This window comes from Salvelinus sp. IW2-2015, unplaced genomic scaffold, assembly GCF_002910315.2.
Source record: "Salvelinus sp. IW2-2015 unplaced genomic scaffold, ASM291031v2 Un_scaffold988, whole genome shotgun sequence".
In the NCBI taxonomy this organism is placed as follows: domain Eukaryota; kingdom Metazoa; phylum Chordata; class Actinopteri; order Salmoniformes; family Salmonidae; genus Salvelinus; species Salvelinus sp. IW2-2015.
This window is the reverse complement of record NW_019942674.1, coordinates 283,729-290,458: the sequence shown is the minus strand read 5'-3', so window position 1 is coordinate 290,458 and position 6,730 is coordinate 283,729. Positions and strand designations below refer to the sequence as shown.

The 6,730-nt window shown below is 43.9% G+C and overlaps 1 pseudogene; it reads left to right on the top strand.

Annotated features, from left to right (window-relative positions):
- The window catches only part of LOC112069330 (electrogenic sodium bicarbonate cotransporter 1-like), a 129,200-nt pseudogene that overhangs the window by 32,528 nt on the left and 89,942 nt on the right, over positions 1 to 6,730 (top strand).

The following is a 6,730-nucleotide window of genomic DNA, read 5'->3' as shown; positions in this document are numbered from 1 at the left end:
ATCGGTGAAAAGTTGGTGGACAGGCAGACAGTGTAGAGTTCTATCAGTGAACCTTACTACCCCCCATCAGCACACATCACCTTTAAGAGAAGAGTTGAGATGCCCCATCAGCACACATCACCTTTAAGAGAAGAGTTGAGATGCCCATCAGCACACATCACCTTTAAGAGAAGAGTTGAATGCCCATCAGCACACATCACCTTTAAGAGAGAGTTGAGATGCCCCCCATCAGCACACATCACCTTTAAGAGAAGGAGTTGAGATGCCCGCCATCAGCAACACATCACCTTTAAGAGAAGAGTTGAGATGCCCCATCAGCACACAATACCTTAAGAGAAGAGTTGAGAGCCCATCAGCACACATACCTTTATGAGAGAAGAGTTGAGATGCCCCATCAGCACACATCACCTTTAAGAGAAGAGTTGAGATGCCCCCATCAGCACACATCACCTTTAAGAGAAGAGTGAGATGCCCCATCAGCACACATTACCTTTAAGAGAAGAGTTGAGATGCCCCCATTCAGCAACACATCACCAAGGATTAGAGCCATCAGATCACCTTTAGAGAAGAGTTGAGATGCCCCCATCAGCACACATCACCTTTAAGAGAAGAGTTTGAGATTGCCCCATAGCACACATCACCTTTAAGAGAAGAGTTGAGATGCCCCATCAGCACACATTACCTTTTGAGAGAGAGTGAGATGCCCCATCAGCACACATCACCTTTAAGAGAAGAGTTGAGATGCCCCCATCAGCACACATCACCTTTAAGAGAAGAGTTGAGATGCCCCATCAGCACACATTACCTTGAAGAGAAGAGTTGGATGCCCCCATCAGCACACATCACCTTTAAGAGAAGAGTTGAATGCCCATCAGCACACATCACCTTTAGAGAAGAGTTGAGATGCCCCCCATCAGCACACATCACCTTTAAGAAAGAGTTGAGATGCCCCATCAGCACACATCACCTTTAAGAGAGAGTTGAGATGCCCCATCAGCACACATCACCTTTAAGAGAAGAGTTGAGATGCCCCATCAGCACACATCACCTAAGAGAAGAGTTGAGATGCCCCATCAGCACACATCACCTTTAAGAGAAGAGTTGAGATGCCCCATCAGCACACATCACCTTTAAGAGAAGAGTGTTGAGATGCCCCCATCAGCACACATCACCTTTAAGAGAAGGTTGAGATGCCCCATCAGCACACATCCACCTTTAAGAGAAGAGTTGAGATGCCCCATCAGCACACATTACCTTTAAGAGAAGAGTTGAGATGCCCCATCAGCACACATTACCTTTAGAGAAGAGTTGAGATGCCCCATCAGCCACACATCACCTTTAAGAGAAGAGTTGAGATGCCCCCATCAGCACACATCACCTTTAAGAGAAGAGTTGAGATGCCCCATCAGCACACATTACCTTTTAGAGAGAAGATTTGAGATGCCCCCATCAGCACACATCCACCTTTAAGAGAAGAGTTGAGATGCCCCATCAGCACACATCACCTTTAAGAGAAGAGTTGAGATGCCCCCATCAGCACACATCACCTTTAAGAGAAGAGTTGAAGTGTCCCCATCAGCACACATCACCTTTAAGAGAAGAGTTGAGATTGCCCCATCAGCACACATTACCTTTAAGAGAAGAGTTGAGATGCCCCCATCAGCACACATCACCCTTTAAGAGAAGAGTTGAGATGCCCCATCAGCACACATCACATTTAAGAGAAGAGTTGAGATGCCCCATCAGCACACATTATCCTGTAAGAGAAAGCGTTTGATGATAGCCCCCTCAGACACATCACATCACTTTTAAGAGAAGAGTGAGATCCCCATCAGCACCACATCACCCTTTAAGAGAAGAGTTTGATGCCCCATCAGCACATCATCACCTTAAGAGAAGAGTTTGAGATGCCCCATCAGCACACTATCAACCTTAAGAAAGAAGAGTTGAGATGCCCCATCAGGGCAACACATCACCTTTAAGAGAGAGTTGAGATGCCCCATCAGCACACATCACCTTTAAGAGAAGAGTTGAGATGCCCATCAGCACACATCACCTTAGAGAAGAGTTGAGATGCCCCATCAGCACACAATCACCTTTAGAGAAGAGTTGAGATGCCCCATCAGCACACATCACCTTTAAAGAGAGAGAGCCTAGCCATCATCCTTAAGAGGTACGATCCTAGACAGAGGGTCCACCCATCCATGGCCTTAGGAACATCCCACATGTTAGTTAGATGTGAAAACATTGATTTGTTGATTCTGTTAGAGTAAATGCTGATAGCTGTTGGACATGTAGAACCAGACTGGTTGATTCTGTAGAGTAAATGCTGATACTGTGGACATGTAGGACCAGACTGGTTGATCTGTAGAGTAAATGCTGATAGATGATTGAACATGTAGGACCAGACTGGTTGATTCTGTAGAGTAAATGCTGATAGATGTTGAACATGTAGGACCAGACTGGTTGATTCTGTAGAGTAAATGCTGATAGCTGTTGGACATGTAGGACCAGATTTTAAATGTGCCAAGTTTGCATAATATTCACATTTAAGAAATGGAACGAAAAGTCCTAAACCTCAAGTGAACTGTACTGAACATAGTTCCTTATCGAACAGGGATGTTCTATGGCAGAACAGTAGAACCAAGTCATTCACATCAGTTTAGATGTAGAATTCATTTAGTTAAGCTGAGGCTGTTCTGGAGTTGAACTTTTCATTTAATCTTTCATTGCTGTAAAATCATAACACTGAATTCATCATCATACACAGATTTTTGTTTGATTATATTAATCAATGATAAATAAAATAAATATCTGGTCGGAACAGATTTCATGGTATTAAAGGTGATCGGTTTCCCAGGTAACCTTGGGTCTGTAAATAATCTGTTTTTTATTACCTGCTCTGACATTTATAACAATGACTGGTTAATGGAACATCGAAGTCATCGATCTGTTTTATTGATATGTTGTAGTGGTGAAAAGGACATTTTAATTAATTAGTGGAATTTTTCACATCGATTTGTGTGTATCATCTAGKTTTGGTTTTCAATAAAATACACTATATAATACCAGATTGGTTTCACAGTAACTTTATGCAGTTACTGCTAACATCACCCCCATGTCCTCCAAAACACAATACAATATAGGCAGGATACTTGACCACGTGATTAAGCATTTATATAATGTAGCAGAAATGACTAACTCATTTTCGACCAAATGAGCAGTTACTGCCTTTTTGCTTTGTAGGTCAGTGTAGTGGTATATTGTAACAGATCCTATGTAACTATAGTGGTCTAACATAACAGATCCAATGTAACTAAGTATGTCCAAGCCGAAACTCTGTTCTTTCCAGATAACCATCTTTCACTCTGCTTCACCAGTTTATCTATCATTTCCTGTTCTATCTGCTTCTCTTTTAACCCTACCCTTACTCATTTGAGTCTGTCTGACTAACTAACACTGTATAATTCCACTGCTTCTGTCTGTCTAACTAACACTGTATAATTCCACTGCTTCTGTCTGTCTAACTAACACTGTATAATTCCACTGCTTCTGTCTGTCTAACTAACACTTGCCTTTGATTAATCCACTATTTTTCTCACTCCTTCTTTCTTTCCTTTCTTCCATTCCTCCTGCTCCCTTTGCTTCTGTCTTCCGTGGGTTGGGTTCTGCCACTTAAGCCCGTAGTCCGCTTGAAAACTCAGTGCCTTGTCTAACAGTCCGTGCCTCATTGGAGGAGCTGCAGACCCAACGAAGCCCCAGCATGGACTGGCTTAGTAAGTCATGCTACTGTATTGTAGATCTCCAGCATCATAGACTGGCCAAGTATGTTCTCATTCGAATTCTGGAGCTAGTGTTGGTCCATAGATCCAAACAACCAGCTGTCCCCTTTCCCCCACTGTATCTTATCACAAATAAGTTATTTTCTTTCATGAGGAATCTGCCTCGTTAGGCCAGAACAGAGCCGCTTATCTGTCCTCCATGATAGATCTTAGATGACTGGAATTCAATTCTGACAGTTGTCATCCAAATTTAGTCCATTCTACCTAGTCTACTAAATCCACACAGATTAACACCAAGTCTGAATGTTATTCACACCCTATTTTTAGAGAAGGTATTTTTCCCCAGTGACAACATAGAAAAGGCCATTTTCCTCTGGGTGCATCAAACTGACTGTCCCCCTCTATCTATCCAGAGGAATGAGGTAACAAACTGTTGAATCACTACAGTGACATCAGATTTATGTTCACAGATGTATTGCCTTCAGCAGTATCTCCACCCTGCAGTGTCGGCTGGTACACTGTGTGTTCTGCTGTCTCCATTCAGTTCAGTCTTTAACAGCAGAGTAGGTTGTTAACCTTCAAGGCTGTTGTTCACTCATAGGCAGTCCAAACACCACACATCGGAACCTGGCCTCAAGCAGCATGAACGACATCTCCGACAAACCAGAGAAAGACCAGGTGAGTTTCTATTGGTTGACCTCTCCGTTCAATGTCCCAAACAAGTGTCAGTAACTGTGTTCTTTAGAAAATGTTAGCTGTTTGAACTTCAATAGTTACTGGACCTAGTTGCCTAGGGAGAAACCATTTTTTWAAATTGTTATTAGCTAGGTTTCCATCCAATTGGCAACATATTTTCATGTGAATATTCTAAAATCTGCATATAGAAAATATTTTCAACTCTACCAATGGTTATGTCACAAAAACTATTGTGTTAAATAGCAACTGTGCCCACCCTGGTCTTGGCACGTGCACTCTAGCCAACAGCTCACTGATAGTGCAGGTAGGCTAGCCTACGTGATGGGATTATTATGGATAGAGAGAGAATATTTGTATTTGTCTAACGACATTCAAGCATCAATCGTTATGTCACCAGATGGGTTGTAGGAGGCCCTCCTCCCTAACCCACCAAGGTGCATGGCCCTCCTCAACCCTAACCCACCAAGGTGCATGGCCCTCCTCAACCCTAACTCAACAAGGTGCATGGCCCTCCTCCCTAACCCACCAAGGTGCATTGACCTCCTCCCTAACCCACCAAGGTGCATGGCCCTCCTCCTAACCCACCAAGGTGCATGGCCCTCCTCCCTAACCCACAAGTGCATTGACCTCCTCCCTAACCCACCAAGGTGCATGCCCTCCCCCTAACCCACCAAGGTGCATGGCCCTCCTCCCTAACCCACCAAGGTGCATGGCCCTCTCCCTAACCACCAAGGTGCATTGACCTCCTCCCTAACCCACCAAGGTGCATTGACCTCCTCCCTAACCCACCAAGGTGCATGGCCCTCACTCCCTAACCCACCAAGGTGCATTGACCTCCTCCCTAACCCACCAAGGTGCATTGACCTCCTCCCTAACCCACCAAGGTGCATGATCCAAATTAGTTCAGTTGAATCATTCAGTCTGGTTCAGTCCTGATCTGTTCAGTTTAATCATTTAATTTTGTTCAGACTGTCTCAGTTCAGTTGAATCATTTATTGGCTTCAGTTGAATCAGTCTGGTTCAATCCAGTTAAGTTCAGTTGAATCATTCAGTCTGGTTCAGCCCTAATCAGTTCAGTCATTCATTCTTGCTCATTCCAATTCAGTTCAGTTGAGTCATGCATTCTGGTGCTCTCCAACTCAGTTCAGTTGAATCATTCAGCCCTAATCAGTTCAGTTGAATAATTTAGTCTGGCTCAATCCAAATTGTTTCAGTTCAATCATTCATTCTGGTGCTGTTATGCATGGTTGAGCAGGTGAACCCAAGTGCAGACTCAGACAGTGAGACAGGGATAAGGTAATTATGGTATTTATTGAACAGTTGGGGGAGATGGGGTGCAGGCCAGGGGAAGCTCAGGCGGGTAGTAGGGAACCAGGAACTGTGGCTGAGGCAAGGGTAGTAGGGGCAGGGTAAGCAGGTCCGGAGCAGAATCCAAGGAAGCAGTAGAGTGGGGCTCCAGGACAGAGAAGCAGGACTGACGAGACGAGTGACTGGAGACAGGGACCAGAGTCAGTACTGACGGAACTGTAGCGGAGAGAAAATCAGCATCAGGCTAGGGAAAAACAGGCACAACAAGATATATGCAGAAACAAACGGCTTGAAACACAGACTGACTGAGTAGAGGCTACGATCTGGCAGCATGAAAGTGGCAGGGCTTTTGTAGAGATCTTGATTATGRAACAGGTTGCAGCTGGTGGGGATCTGCTCTGCCTCCAGCACACCTGTCTCCACTCACACAATCACATACACCCACACACAGAGATAGAGGGAGAGAGCACTGGGGGAGTGGCAGCAGGTTAGGGAGACACAGGATGAGAAGTAGAGGGCTTGGCAGGAGCAGATGTAACAGGTGCTGTCCAACTCAATTCAGTTTAGTCATTCAGTCTAGTTCAATCCAACTCAGTTCAGTTAAACTATTATGTTCATTTCAGTCCTAATCATTTCAGTCAGTGTAGTTAAGTCTAACTCAGCTCAGTTTAGTATTAACTATTTCGTATCTTATTAGGATCCCCAATTCTCTTCCTGTGGTCCAAACAGGAAACAAAACACAATAAATAAAATACATAACACTACATAATACAATACAAAATATATAAAAATGTGTCTCTTATCAGTCTATGTCATGCCGTAAGGTGTTCTTTAATCCCTTCTTTTATCTGGTTGTGTTGCCAGCTTAAGTTACCTGGGGTGGCAGAGTTCTATGTAGTCCAACTCAGTTCAATTAAATGATTCAGTCAGGTTCAGTCCTGATC